Raw genomic sequence first — 15,514 nt, 5'->3', positions numbered from 1 at the left:
GATTGCCAGCGTCTCCGATGGCGCGCTCCTTCCTTGTGGGGACCCTCTCAGAGGGCACTCCCGCCTTAGGTGAATGTTTACACCTCAGGTCACACCTCCCGAGAAACAGACGGAGGGACCAATCGGCATGGTCAGAAGGTATCAGCTCAGGCAATCACCCCTCCCTGGGCCTGGCCTTTACCAGGGGGTACGTGCGTGCCTTACTTGTCTACCCAGGGCGGGGAATTACGCGGTACCCCGTCACCGGCTACGCGTGCGAACGCGTGGGTCGGCCGTCAAGCGCGCACAGGGAGGATGGAAGAAGAGGAAAAAGAAGAGAGAGAGGGAGAGAGAGGACAGACTGTCTCAAACGCCGAGGCGGAGACCAGAGAAGGCAGGAAGAAGAAGGCAAGGAGAAGAAGGCAAGGAGAAGGCAAGGAGAAGAAGGCAAGGGAAAGAGTAAGGAAGACAGTGAGTTGGAGAAGAACAAAGAAAGGAACCAACCAAAGGAAGGAAGAAACGAGAAGAAGTGAAAAACCAAAATGACCGCAAATATAGGTCGTGGAACCGTCCGTCTCCGGACGCAGGCGCTAACTACCCCCTTGAGGGGGAGGGACTCCTTTTAGTCGCCTCTTACTACAGGCAGGAATACCTCGGGCCTATTCTAACCCCGGACCCGCAAGGGGAGTAGCATTCACTGAGTCCTTGAGGGGCTCGGAAGACTTGGTGCATCTGCCTAGAGCCGTCCTCGCTCGTATATTCTGTGTATGGATATGTGGTGTCTTTTCTGTCAGAAATGTCTAACAGAAGTTCGACAGTACAGACACCACATATCGGTATAACAATACATTAGTATGTCTACACCACTACAATAGAAGCCACGAAATTTTATCTTAAAATTGAATTACAAAGCATAAGAAAAAGCAGCGGACTTGCCCATGGAAGTAAGTGCTACTCCAAGAGAAAAATAATTCTGATCTTTGACATTTTGTAGAATGTAATTGTTTCTGGAATGTTACCTTTGTCACATTCTGTTAGTATTTGTACAAGAATCACAGCTTGAAGAGGGATTTAATTTTAACAAATGTCCCCTTTAATTAGTATTCATGTGACCTTCTCTTTGTCTGTTAAGGGTAACGGTTTTCCTTCTCGCGAGCGCCAAGTTGTGATACCAAGCGTATCGTTAAATCTATTACTGAATCGCCCAAAAACATGAGCCTTTGATGTTACGGTCCATGTACACTAACTTTGTTCATTGAGCTTAATTTGGCTTGGGAGTCTACAACGAAAATCCCTATATGGTAGAGGTATGACAGTGGGAAGTAGATGCTGCACTATTTTCGCCAGTTGGTCTCCACGTTCGTTGCAGGTAATTCCAACACATCCCGGTATCCACTGTAGATGAATGAAGTGAACTTAGCTCCTTTGCTCGACCTAGACTTCCTCAGAACACCGTGTGCCAAAGGATTTACTCCTTTCCCTTCGGCTGCCCTCGTAAGAGATTGTAGGGCACTCGTCGAGTGAGTATTTATTAATATTTGTAGACTTGTAAGTCGATTACATAAAATAATACCTTCATGAATGGCATATAACTGCACGGTTAATCTCGGGGCTCCTGTTCGACCCAGGAAAGTTTGTCCGCACACTGTTCTGTCGTACATCCGTGTACAATTTTTACCAGTCATGCAAGTTACTATACAAGTTAGACAGTGTAAAGGCTCTAAAACACTCGGCAGTGCGGATCTTTTAGTTAGTGAAATATGTGGAGAGTTATCGTTTGCTTTACAATACTTGTCCTCTCGGAAACTGATTTTAACGTTGTGCTGTCGGATGTTGCATGGTTTCCCCATACTACGTGATATTGGTAGTAGCGGTTTAGGTTTCTTCCACTAGTATGAATTAGTCTGTATCATAAGTAGTAATCGAGGTAATTTGCAGTGTAATGGATGACATGGAGGATCTGACCTTAAAGTGTATCGACCACATAAGAGCTTTCGTCTCAAGTGGGGGAACTTCCAGTTCCGCTTACATGACCGATATAGGTGCAGTTTTGATATAGCCTCCACAAATGCGCAGAGCTACGGGTTGTATACGTTCTGGAATTTTCAATTGCGACGTGGGAGCGGAGTCATATAATATTCTACCATACTGCATTTTGCCCTAATTAATTGCTTGTACTGATGTAGGAGAATCATAAGGTCGGCTCCCAGTCAGTGCAACACATAATCGATGTACAACTGATCAACCAGCACATTGTGATCACCGATCTACTATCGATATAAATCCCTTCAGGCGATATCAGCGTCATCTGGAGAGGAATGACTGCTAGTCAGACACACGCACGGCGCATGTAGTATCAGGGAGCGTGCTGTCCGTGTATAGAGTGGAGAAGGAGCCCGATCTATCTGAGGTAGACTGAAGGCAGTCTGTGATGGCCCAGAAGCTCGACACGAGCATTTCAGAAATTGTCGGTTGTTCGAGGACTGTTGTGGTGAGTGTCTTCAACTCGTAGTGAAAAGAAGGTGAAACCACGTCTGGACGTCGTGGGGTTGAGCGGCCACCCCTTATTACAGGTGTCGGACGTCGCAGGCTGGGCAGACAGGTAAAAGAGGACAGCCGTCGAACTGTGGCACAACTAACATCAGACTTTAACGCTGGGCAGAGTACAAGTGCGTCCAAACATACAGTGCACCGAACACTCCTAACGATGAGTCTCAGCAGTCGATGTGCCAATGTTAACACCACGATATCTGCAACTACGATTGAAATGGGCTCGTGACCATCGGCACAGGACGTTTGCGCAGTGGCAGAGCGTTGCGTAATCTGATGAATCCCGGTATCTTCTTCATCATGTCGATGGGAGGGCGCGAATCCGTCGTCTTCCAGGAGGACAACTCCTTGACACCCGTACTGCGGGACGGAGCCAAGCTGGTGGCAGCTACATTACGCTCTGCGGAGCATTATAAGGACATCCATGGGTCCTGTGGAGCTCACAATATGCGCCATGATGGGCAAGGAGTATCGTACACTGCTTGAAGACCACGCACACCCCTTCGTGACGATCATGTTTCCCGACGACAGTGGCATTTTTCAACAAGATAACGTGCCATGTTATACAAGACCAGGAGAGTGATGGAATGGTTCGAAGAACACAGTGGCGAGTTCCAGTTGATGTGCTGGCCTCCCAACTCGAAAGAACTGAACCTGATCGAACACATCTGAGACGTGATTGAACGTGGCGTTAGAGCTCATCGCCCCCCTTCCCAGAAGTTACTGGAATTAAGTGACTTGTGTTTGCAAATGTGGCGCCAGCTTCCTACAGCGACCTACCGAGGCCCTGCTGACTCAATGTCACGCCACGTCGCCGCTGTTATCTGTGCCGAAGTTGGAAATATCGCTATTAGGTAGGTGGTCATAATGTTCTAGCTGATCAGTGTATATGTTAAAAAGTAACGGGACCTCCTTGTCGCAAACTTTATAGACGTTTATGGAAATCAGTTGTCCGTCTATCGTATTTAATCGTAATATTCTGTGGTGTAGTAAATACGAGCAACAGATAACTGTTTTCGGTGGAATACCCGGATCACATAGGTTTTGTCATAATATATAAATATCAACATTGTCGAATGCATCCTATATATCTAGAAAGGCTGCTAACATTTATAGACCTACATAGGAGTTCAGTTGCACATCCATAACGAAGGTATGTAGTGAATCTAATGAGCTGTGAAATAAGTTGTTATTCTCTACAAAACACTCTAAACCGTTCTTCACAATAATATTCATAATCTTGCAGATAGATGAGATTAAAGATTCTGAGCGGAAAGAGCAAAGTAGCTTTGGGTCTTTTTCCGGTTTTGGAACTGGTATAATCTTGGTTATCTGTCATCGGTATCCCATGGAAAAAACTGCTTTGAAATAAAAAAAATTGATAAATTAAAAAGGAATCATCTTTTTCGTAAGGTAGGTCAAAAATTACAGAATACGATATTTGGTCTGAGCCTGGCGCAGTGCCTATCTTCTTCAGTCCGGGCTGCAATTCATATGCACTACACTGCTCAGTCACTTAATGTGACGACCTGTAAAAAGCCTGGATAACCAACCTTTGCAGTGCGGGCTACTGTGAGACGTGCAGCAAAAAAGCGAATGAGGTTGTGGAGGGTACGGACGGGGATGTGCAGCGCTGCCGCCTCCAGCTGCGCTGCGTTTCTCGGCTCAGGACCCACGGCGCGAACAGCACCATCGAGGTGTTCCCACAGATTCTTCGTTGGGTCTAAATCCGGTGGTTTCGGTGGCCAAGGGACTACGGTAAACTCATCTTCGTGCTCCTCGAACCACGCACGTATCCTACGAGCTGTGTGACTCGTTGTATTGTCCTGCTGGTAGAAGCCGTCGTACCGAGGAAAAACAAACTGCATTTACGGACAGACATGGTCTCCGTGGATTGATGCAGACTTGTGTTGATCCACTGTGCCTTCCAGAATGGCGAGGTCACCCAGGGACTGCCACGAAATCACTCCCCACATCATAACGGGCCCTCCTCCGGCCTGGACGCTGATTTGGAAAATATTTCGAGTAGATTTCCCCACCATGTTATAGTTCTGGGTGGAGATTTTAATTTACCGGATATAGACTGGGAGACTCAAACGTTCATAACGGGTGGCAGGGACAAAGAATCCGGTGAAATTTTTTTAAGTGCTTTATCTGAAAACTACCTTGGGCAGTTAAACAGAGAACCGACTCGTGGCAATAACATATTAGACCTTCTGGTGACAAACAGACCCGAACTATTTGAAACAGTTAACGCAGAACAGGGAATCAGCGATCATAAAGCGGTTACTTCATCGATGATTTCAGCCGTAAATAGAAATATTAAAAAAGGTAGGAAGATTTTTCTGTTTAGCAATAGTGACAAAAATCAGATTACATAGTACCTGACGGCTCAACACAAAAGTTTTGTCTCAAGTACAGATAGTGTTGAGGATCAGTGGACAAAGTTCAAAACCATCGTACAATATGCATTAGATGAGTATGTGCCAAGCAAGATCGTAAGAGATGGAAAAGAGCCACCGTGGTACAACAACCGAGTTAGAAAACTGCTGCGGAAGCAAAGGGAACTTCACAGCAAACATAAATATAGCCAAAGCCTTGCAGACAATCTAGTGTGAGGAGGGCTATGCGAGAGGCGTTCAATGAATTCGAAAGTAGAGTTCTATGTACTGACTTGGCAGAAAATCCTAAGAAATTTTGGTCTTATGTCAAAGCGGTAGGTGGATCAAAACAAAATGTCCAGACACTCTGTGACCAAAATGGTACTGAAACAGAGAATGACAGACTAAAGGCCGAAATACTAAACGTCTTTTTCCAAAGCTGTTTCACAGAGGAAGACTGCACTGTAGTCCTTCTCTAGATTGTCGTGCAGATGATAAAATGGTAGATATCGATATAGACGACAGAGGGATAGAGAAACAATTAAAATCGCTCAAAAGAGGAAAGGCCGCTGGATCTGACGGGATACTAGTACGATTTTACACAGAGTACGCGAAGGAACTTGCCCCTTTCTTGCAGCGGTGTACCGTAGGTCTCTAGAAGAGCGTAGCGTTCCAAAGGATTGGAAAAGGGCACAGGTTATCCCCGTTTTCAAGAAGGGACGTCGAACAGATGTGCAGAACTATACACCTATATCTCTAACGTCGATCGGTTGTAGAATTTTGGAACACGTATTATGTTCGAGTATAATGACTTTTCTGGAGACTAGAAATCTACTCTGTAGGAATCAGCATGGGTTTCGAAAAAGACGATCGTGTGAAACCCAGCTCGCGCTATTCGTCCACGAGACTCAGAGGGCCATAGACACGGGTTCACAGGTAGATGCCGTGTTTCTTGACTTCAGCAAGGCATTCGATACAGTTCCCCACAGTCGTTTAATGTACAAAGTAAGAGCATATGGACTATCAGACCAATTGTGTGATTGGATTGAAGAGTTCCTAGATAACAGAACGCAGCATGTCATTCTCAATGGAGAGAAGTCTTTCGAAGTAAGAGTTATTTCAGGTGTGCCGAAGGGGAGTGTCATAGGATCGTTGCTATTCACAATATACATAAATGACCTTGTGGATGACATCGGAAGTTCACTGAGGCTTTTTGCAGATGATGCTGTGGTGTATCGAGAGGTTGTAACAATGGAAAATTGTACTGAAATGCAGGAGGATCTGCAGCGAATTGACGCATGGTGCAGGGAATGGCGATTGTATCTCAATGTAGACAAGTGTAATGTGCTGCGAATACATAGAAAGATAGATCCCTTATCATTTAGCTACAAAATATCAGGTCAGCAACTGGAAGCAGTTAATTCCATAAATTATCTGGGAGTACGCATTAGGAGTGATTTAAAATGGAATGATCATATAAAGTTGATCGTCGGTAAAGCAGATGCCAGACTGAGATTCATTGGAAGAATCCTAAGGAAATGCTATCCGAAAACAAAGGAAGTAGGTTACAGTACGCTTGTTCGCCCACTGCTTGAATATTGCTCACCAGTGTGGGATCCGTACCAGATAGGGTTGATAGAAGAGATAGAGAAGATCCAACGAAGAGCAGCGCGCTACGTTACAGGATCATCTAGTAATCGCGAAAGCGTTACGGAGATGATAGATAAACTCCAGTGGAAGACTCTGTAGGAGAGACGCTCAGTAGCTCGGTACGGGCTTTCGTTAAAGTTTCGAGAACATACCTTCACCGAAGAGTCAGGCAGTATATTGCTCCCTCCTACGTATATCTCGCGAAGAAACCATGAGGATAAAATCAGAGAGATTAGAGCCCACACAGAAGCATACCGACAATCCTTCTTTCCACGAACAATACGAGACTGGAATAGAAGGGAGAACCGATAGAGGTACTCAGGGTACCCTCCGCCACACACCGTCAGGTGGTTTGCGGAGTATGGATGTAGATGATGTAGATGTAGACCACTGTTGCATTGTGTTTGCTTTCTCACGTTTCACGCCGATGGAGCGTAAAAAGTCATTCATCTGAAGGACACCTGTGGCCCCTCAGTGGACTATCACTTCCGGTTGTTGTTGTTGTTGTGGTCTTCAGTCCTGAGACTGGTTTGATGCAGCTCTCCATGCTACTCTATCCAGTGCAAGCTTCTTCATCTCCCAGTACTTACTGCAACCTACATCCTTCTGAATCTGCTTAGTGTATTCATCCCTTGGTCTCCCTCTACGATTTTTACCCTCCACACTACCCTCCAATACTAAATTGGTGATCCCTTGATGGCTCAGAACATGTCCTACCAACCGATACCTTCTTCTAGTCAAGTTGTGCCACAAACTCCTCTTCTCTCCAATTCTATTCAATACCTCCTCATTAGTTATGTGATCTACCCATCTAATCTTCAGCATTATTCTGTAGCACCACATTCTGAAAGCTTCTGTTCTCTTCTTGTCCAAGATATTTATCGTCCATGTTGCACTTCCATACATGGCTACACATCATACGATTACTTCGAGAAACGACTTCGTGACACTTAAATCTATACTCGATGTTAACAAATTTCTCTTCTTGAGAAACGCTTTCCTTGCCATTGCCAGTCTATATTTTATATTCTCTCTACTTTGACCATCATCAGTTAGTTTGCTCCCCAAAATAGCAAAACTGCTTTACTACTTTCAGTGTCTCATTTCCTAATCTAATTCCCTCAGCATCACCCGACTTAATTCGAATACATTCCATTATCCTCGTTTTGCTTTTGTTGATGTTCATCTTATATCCTCCTTTCAAGACACTATCCATTCCGTTCAACTGCTGTTCAAAGTCCTTTGCTGTCTCTGACAGAATTACAATGTCATCGGCGAACCTCAAAGTTTTTATTTCTTCTCCATGGATTTTAACACCTACTCCGAATTTTTCTTTTGTTTCCTTTACTGCTTGCTCTATATACAGATTGAATAACATCTGGGAGAGGCTACAACCCTGTCTCACTCCCTTCCCAACCACTGCTTCCCGTTCATGCCCCTCTACTCTTATAACTGCCATCTGCTTTCCGTACAAATTGTAAATAGCCTTTCGCTCCCTGTATTTTACCCCTGCCACCTTAAAATTTGAAAGAGAGTATTCCAGTCAACTTCCGGTACTGGCGTGAAAATTCTAGCAGTCGTTGCCAATGGACAGCAGTCAGCAAGGGTGCACGAACCAGGCGCCTGCTGCAGAGGCGTGCGCTCAGCAATGTTTGCTGAACGGTCGTTGAGGAGACACTGTTGATAGCCCCTACGTTTATCTGGGTGGTTAGTTACTCAACAGTTGAGTTGCGCGACTATTCGCCCGTACTCATCTCCTTAGCCGTCGTTCAGCCCTGTTATCTATGCCCCGTGGTGTACCACAGTTGCCGGGCGCCAGTTTTGGATAGCGCAGGGTTTGCTATGCACGGTATACTTTAACCACAGTTGCATGCGAACTGTTTACAGACTTAGCCGATTCGGAAATGATTGCACCCTTCGCCCGAACGCCACTCATACTGTCCTTTTTGACGTCAGATAAATCGCTCCGTTTCCGACTGCACTGTTTTCCGCGAACACGCTTTATACTCGTATTACCTCCCCTGGCAGCCGGCCGCGGTGGCCGAGCGGTTCTGGGCGCTTCAGTCCAGAACCGCGCGACTGTTACGGTCGCAGGTTCGAATCCTACCTCGGTCATGGATGTGTGTGATGTGCTTAGGTTAGTTAGGTTTAAGTAGTTCTAAGTTCTAGGGGACTGATGACCTCAGATGTTAAGTCCCATAGTACTCAGAGACATTAGATTTTCCACTGGCAACGCTGCCACAGGCCGTCTGCAAGTGGTTATTCCTTGCTGACTTCGAACACAGGCGGTGGTCACATTTATGTGACCGGACCTGCACACAGTTGTGATGTATAGTCAGGTACATATCACTGCCTGAAATTCGATTTCTCAAGAGTATTTCGTGGCACATACTATAGGCTGGGGCTAACATGTTCACGAATGATTCTGCGTAGTCCTTATTTGCCTGGACGATACTATTATTGAGAGTTGTTGCTTCAAAAAATTTTCCATTTTAGAGAGTGTTTGTGCTGAATTATTCGATTATAATTTGGAACAAAATTTAATCCGCCCTTCCTTGTTTGTCTATAAAATCATTATGTGTGGAATTTATTTTAAATATCGTGATTGCAAGCGGTCTTTTGGCGATCGCATGAGAACATTCTGCACTCAAATATGGCTTCCGGTTGTAATATCTGTGGTTAGCCGTCGTGTTCAGGGGTGAGTTTTCAAGGGCAGCTGTCAAGAAGGCATTCTCAGAACACGTGTATCTACTTTGCTGCTCATAATTCGGTGAATGGGTATTAAACGTTTCATATAATGTATGATATCCCTGCCAGTTAATCCGCTCATAGTTGATTCCATATTCCCATGTCGACAGGATGTACATGCCATCAGAGAGAAGTTAATAAAAAAGTTGCCACTGCCTAGACTGTCAGTGTGCGGTTCCCATCGTCATCTTGGCGATAATACTGAAAGTACTAATGTAATAACTGGCAAGTATGCACGTTGTGGACTGTCTACTCTGGTTGGTTGTTTAGTATTTACTAAAACTACATATGACTGTACAACAGAGTTTGCGAGTTAATTACCGTCGAACTCATTTAACTGGTCGTCCCACATACGACTGTGAATGTTGAAATCTCCTCCAAGAACGCATTTCTTCGGTAGCTGGTTCAAAAATGGGACCATGTGGCTGTGGAAACGCGAGTATAAGGAAAACAGTACATAGCCGTAACATTCGAAATATCTTGTAAGTTCACTGAGTCGAACGAGAACAGATCTATGGAAATATTATTTACCTGCGTATTGCGAGGAATGCAGATTAAGATATTTTTTTAACTGCAACGGCAACTTTCCGGTATAAATCATTTCGTGTCCTTTCAACCAATTTTAAAACGGTTGACCTTTAGGTGTCCATTGTCATTTAACAAAGTTTCAGAAATGATTGCTACACTGGTATGCAGGTCGCTCATAGTAGCAATCAAGCCGTTCTATCTCTGCATAAGGTTCCTCGCATTCCACCATAGAATACTAAAAGGACCATCTTTCCCATTGTACTGCAGCCTGTAACTTGATCTGACAGTGTTGTAATTAGAAATGTTTCGTGCTGTATATAAGTTTTAATGAGCCACGTTCTGTTCCATAACAGCAGCTCTAACCTCAATGTGTGATCTGGGGGCGCCAGGTTGTTGATGTAATCTTTGGCTCCAAGCACTAAGGGACTTGACATCTGAGGTCACCAGACCACTAGACTTAAACTACTTAAACCTAACTAACCTATGAACATCACACACATCCATGCCCGAGGCAGGATTTGAACCTGCGACCGCAGCAGCAGCGCGGTTCCGAACTGAAGCGCCTAAAACCGCTCGGCCACAGCGGCCGGCTTGTAATCTTTGAATCACTTATAATACAATATGGCATATTTTGTCAGCATCATTCTAGTTCTATTGATACATAGCAGTTCCTGTAGAAGTCCTGGGCGGGTGGGGATTTTCGCTGATCGGTGTGGTGGGTCCAGCGTACTGGTACAGCATATCCGCCTCATTTGGAACACTGTATTGTCTGCGTACCGGTTTATCTGGGAAGGGTCGCGGTCTCGGCACAAAAACGACAGAATCTTTAGGAGACGAAGATTTCATTTGAGCGTGCACGTTCAGCTGAGTGTGATAGTAGATCTGTTGTGAGCTGTCCACGTAAATGTATCGGGTGGCGGTAATTTGGCAGCAGCTGTCACCTCTAAGTACAATGGACCCATAGGTTTGTGAAGTTTGAGTGTCCAAAATTGGCGATCTTCGTACTCGTGGTTGTAGTTTAGGATATAATTGGTAGTTCTAGTCCCTAGATAGGTGATTATCAGAGCAGTACAGGCACATAGGAGCAGGCGTTGATATACACCGTGTTAGATCGTATGCACCACGTCCGGCGCAGCGTATCTTAGTCCGACACGTGATAAAACCGGAGTTACTTATAACGTAGTCTAACTGGCGGTCTGTGCGGTCGAACCTCTCACCTCAGTCGTACAGGGGGACGTAGTCTGGAAGCCGCTGAGACCTGAAAGTCATCTGAACTAACGAGATACATCGGTACGTGGCTTCGCCATTGACCACACCTTTTCTTTTGCAGAATCTTTTCATTTTAACTATTGGAAGCAAGGACTGTATGTGCTTTAAACAATATTTCGTTTTATTCCAAGTAACGTACAGTTATTTTTTTTAATCAAACGTCTGAAATGTAGGAGTGAGTCCTTCGCTCAACGGCGGAGGGTAAGGTGTAATGAAATCTCTTATAGGCTAAAAGTCTGTGTCAGGTTTGGCCTGGATGGAGGATCCAGCTAAACATTTAATTGCTGACAGCGTATACCCACTGTAAACGATATCCTGATATATTATGGAGAGATTTCTGTGTTTGCAACGGCTTGGAACATAACCGTTTATTGTTATAACAAGAAGAATAGAAACGCTTATCAGATAACCCTCTCGTCGTCATGTAGACATGAGAGTGATACGAGGGTACATAGTTCAAAGGGTTGGCGGTTAGCGGCGCCAGAGTCCATTTGACGACTGAAGGTTGCCCGACATACACTAACGTGGTATACCGGAATCGGGTACGTGGTGAGCGATTGGAGAAATAGGACTTGGTCTCCCATACAGTAGACTAAAAAAGACCTCTTAAATAACACAACAATCACAGAAAATTAACGGAGCGTTCCTGAAAACGTATAACATCAGAATTGGAGTTTGGAAGCGAATTGTTACCTCTTTTAAGTGCAGGAAGAAATTTATCATTGTCTCAAGCAACATAAGAAGTGCAACTTTTATGAGTCAAAGGACATTCCGGAATAAGACGTAACGAAACAGTTAACCAGTCACCCAAGAGTGATATTACGGAAGGGATGCCTTTTCTAGTGCATTTGCTGTATTCAGACACCGAAGCTACAATAAATTGTAGGGGCAGAAACGTGACCCTTAGGGCGGCGCGTGGATTTGCTACTGGTATGTGAGAATGGAGTGCCGTTCCCTCACCAGGACGTGGGTGCAGTGGTCGTTGTGATGGTGGTGGTAGTGGTGAGCTAGAACGTAAATCACCAATAAAACATACGTGGTCAACATTCTCCTTTATTCAGATACAGAATGGAAGCTAGAGAGGAAGTCGGTGCCCTGTGTGACATCGGTGGCCTCGCTCGCTGGTGCGTTCCAACGTCAGCAGTAGACCACCGAGAAGGCAGCAGTGTCAGCTCAGCCGTCGAAAGGTGATGAATTGTCAGCGACAGATGGAAGAGAACTGCCCTGGCCACGGCGGAGGTGTATAACAGACCAGAGGCGTTGACGGAGCCATTCACCGTATTGTGCACACCTAGATACTTGGTGTACCGATACAGACGACACGCCACCTTAAAGGTTGGCATTACATGGCAAGGTGAGTGGGATGTTAGTGGTAAGGGACATAGACTGCACGACCTCCACCCTGACATAAGGGAGTGGCTGAGAAAATCCCAGCCGCGGTATATTACATTTCTTAACCGGACACGGACCTTATCCCACGCACGTAAACCGCGTGGATCTGAGACAGACGCCAACATGCACATGGGGGGAAGACACATTGTCTTTTTCTGCGGGAAATAAGCGGACAATAGACATACACTACACCTAGACTACACAGAAACAGACATACTTGTACACACAACAATAAGAGACGAAGACAATGGGCACAACTAAACGCACTGACAAACAGTGTTTCAAAAACAACACCTGAAGAGTGCCTGCGGACACGACATAGCAGACATGCCTATATGCAACATAACAGCGACACTCACAGTGACAGCAAAAACAGTGACACTGGAGAGGAACAGGAGGAGGAAGACGAGATGTAACAGTAAATAAGCATAAGGCGCTGGCGATCTAACGAAGAATGTACCAAATGCTGTACATGGGTGAGCACTTAAAGTCAATACACAGGATTAGCAATGCATAGGATTAACAATATTATTTCTGTACTACTAACAAAATTTTTTGTTGTGACTGGCGCGCAACAGCTCGAAGAATCCATTCCGAAGTATTCACTGCCAGTCATAATCGATGATGGCACTAACAAGTCTCTCCTCTATCCTATCATCTTGTTATATTCTTCTTAAAACAACAAAATTTTATTTATGTTTAATCCATAAATTATAGTTATTTTAAAAAACTGCTATTCTTTGTCAGATGCTGTAGATAAAAACAAAAGAAAAAAAACTACAAAAAAGATGAAAAATGAAAACTGTAAGATGTACGACCTGTTTTAAAACATCAGGTAACAGGTCTATACTTTGGCAATAGAGAAATAAACAGCTGGATACTGCTGAACACAATGTGAGAATCTGAAAAATGGGGTGTGATTTGGGTGGTATATGTGCGACCTGGCTGGCTAGTTTTTCTCCAATTGCAGCACTCCCACTCCAGAACACATAGCAGCTGCTACCGCTGAGCAACGATCACTTCACTTGCCACAGTTTTCCTGTCTACTCAACTCCTTCAGAAGCCCTGCCGGAGCTGTAAAATGTCGCAACTTCGGTTTCAGAGATGTTGGTTGCCATCCTGCGTTGTGCAAGACTGGAACTTCTTGCGGACTATACTAGTGTTATAATAAATCCCATTAGAGAGAAAGAACAGAAATAATTATTAAGTGGTCCTCAGAAAATGGACTCTCCCAAAATTTGAAAAAACACACTTTATTTAAATAAAATTTTACCTGAGATATTTAAGTAATCGAGAATAGGTCGCACTAGTGTCTTATATAGGATCTCCTTTACAGATGCAATACAGTTTCCAAGAGTTCTCCTACCACTCTCCCCACATGCTCGTTCCATTTCATAGAGCTTTATAACGTTGCGCCCAGATATTTAAACGACGTGACTGCCTTAAGCAGGACACTACTGATGCTGTATTACGGGTTCGGTTTCCCCACTCATCCGCATTAACCTACATTTATTCTGCATTTAGAGCTAGATGCCACTCATAACACCAACTACAAATTTTGTCTAAGTCATCTTTTATCCTATTACAGCCATTCAGCTTCGACACCTTGCCGTACACCACAGCGTCATCAGTAGACAACTGCAGATTGCTGCCCATCCTGTGTGCCAAATCATTTATGCATTAGAGGATAATAGCGGTCCTATCACACTTCCCTGGGCTACTCCTGACGATACCCTTGTCTCTGATGAACATTCGTCGTGGAGGACAACATGCTAGGGTGTATAGCTTCAGAAGTCTTCGAGCCACTCACATATCTTTGAAAGCTATTCCATACGCTCGTACCTTCTTTAGCAGCCTGCAATGGGGCTCCATGGCAAACGCTTTCCGTAAATCTAGAAATATGGTATCTGCCTGTTGCCCTTCACCCATAGTTTGCAGTATATCATGTGAGAAAAGGGCACTGCTCAGTTTACGAGCGATGCTTGCCACAATCGTGTTGATGCCTTCTTCATTCACAATCTGCTTATTTGCGAGGTCAGATGAGAGATGACTGCTGGGCACTAAATCAGTCTTACATGGTTTCGTGAAACCACGAGCAAACACTCTCGAATCGGGTACTCTGCAATATTCTACCGTCAGCAAAAAACTCAGCAGCATTTTCGTTGTAACACCTGTGGACGGTACTCCGAATTTGTAAATACGCGCGATATGCTTAACGTACAGTAGAATTGACCAGCGAATCAAAATTACAATTGCAAAATTAAATATTTTCAAGTACAGCACAATTTCACAGCTTGAAGTTCGAAACAAAAATTACAATCGATAAATAAACCCGTAGTAACTAGAAAAAAATGGTTCAAATGGCTCTGAGCACTATGGGACTTAACATCTGTGGTCAGCAGTCCCCTAGAACTTAGAACCACTTAAACCTAACTAACCTAAGGACATCACAAATATCCATGCCCGAGGCAGGATTCGAACCTGCGACCGTAGCAGTTGCGCGGTTCCGGACTGCGCGCCTACAACCGCTAGACCACCGCGGCCGGCGGTAGTAACTAGAGTACAAACACGCCGAAGGAAAACATGTCTCTGAAAGCAGCTGTATCTTAGTAACCAATAAAATTTGGACACTATTTATATGGAACGTGTCTTGTTCGAATTAATCTGTATCACCATTCCATAACATACTATTCCTGAAATTCACTGTATATGATTCTGCCTCAGTCACGAAGTTTGTACCTCAACAACTACGCTTTTCGAGTATTAAACTACCACCGGAAAATACTCCTATCGGAGCACGAAGTGGGCCAATATGCTCCTGTTCCAAAAGACTGACTGAAAAGTGGGGTACCAGCTGCTCCATTCTACCCATCTTAGCACCTTCAAAAATTTTCCCCAAAATTTTGGCGAGCAAACATATTCTTGCTCATTTTAACATGCAACGCACATCTCATTCACAAAGTTTCTTAACCGTAACTCACTCAACCCCACCAGTCCATCGCTGTAAGTCCCTCGTA

This window comes from Schistocerca piceifrons, chromosome X, assembly GCF_021461385.2.
Source record: "Schistocerca piceifrons isolate TAMUIC-IGC-003096 chromosome X, iqSchPice1.1, whole genome shotgun sequence".
NCBI classification, from domain to species: Eukaryota; Metazoa; Arthropoda; class Insecta; order Orthoptera; family Acrididae; genus Schistocerca; species Schistocerca piceifrons.
Note: the sequence above shows the minus strand (reverse complement) of the source record.